Source organism: Otolemur garnettii, unplaced genomic scaffold, assembly GCF_000181295.1.
Source record: "Otolemur garnettii isolate 467f Iridium unplaced genomic scaffold, OtoGar3 scaffold00087, whole genome shotgun sequence".
NCBI classification, from domain to species: domain Eukaryota; kingdom Metazoa; phylum Chordata; class Mammalia; order Primates; family Galagidae; genus Otolemur; species Otolemur garnettii.
Window position 1 is genome coordinate 2,929,867 of NW_003852482.1, and position 498 is coordinate 2,930,364.

Sequence of the window (498 nt, forward strand, 5' to 3'; positions counted from 1 at the left end):
AGCCCCCTCCTCCAAGAAAGGGGGCCCTTGCTGGCCCTGCCTCTAGTCCCAGCCTTGCACCTCCCGGGTGACTGGGCCAGATGTGTGTGCAGCAGCCAGCCCACACCTGGGAGACGCAGCCATCCCACACCTTGGGGACACAACCATCTCACACCTTGGGGATGCAGCCATCCCACACCTGGGGGACATAGCCATCCCACACCTGGGGGAAGCAGCCATCCCACACCTTGGGGATACAGCCATCTCACACCTGGGAGACGCAGCCATCCCATACCTGGGGGACACAGCCATCCCACACCTTAGGGACACAGCCATCCCACACCTGGGGGACGCAAGAATCTCACACCTAGGGGACACAGCCATCCCACACCTGGGGGACGCAGCCATCTCACACCTGGGGGACGCAGGAATCTGACACCTGGGGGAAGCAGCCATCTCACACCTGGGGGACGCAGGAATCTCACACCTGGGGGACGCAGGAATCTGACACCTGGGGGA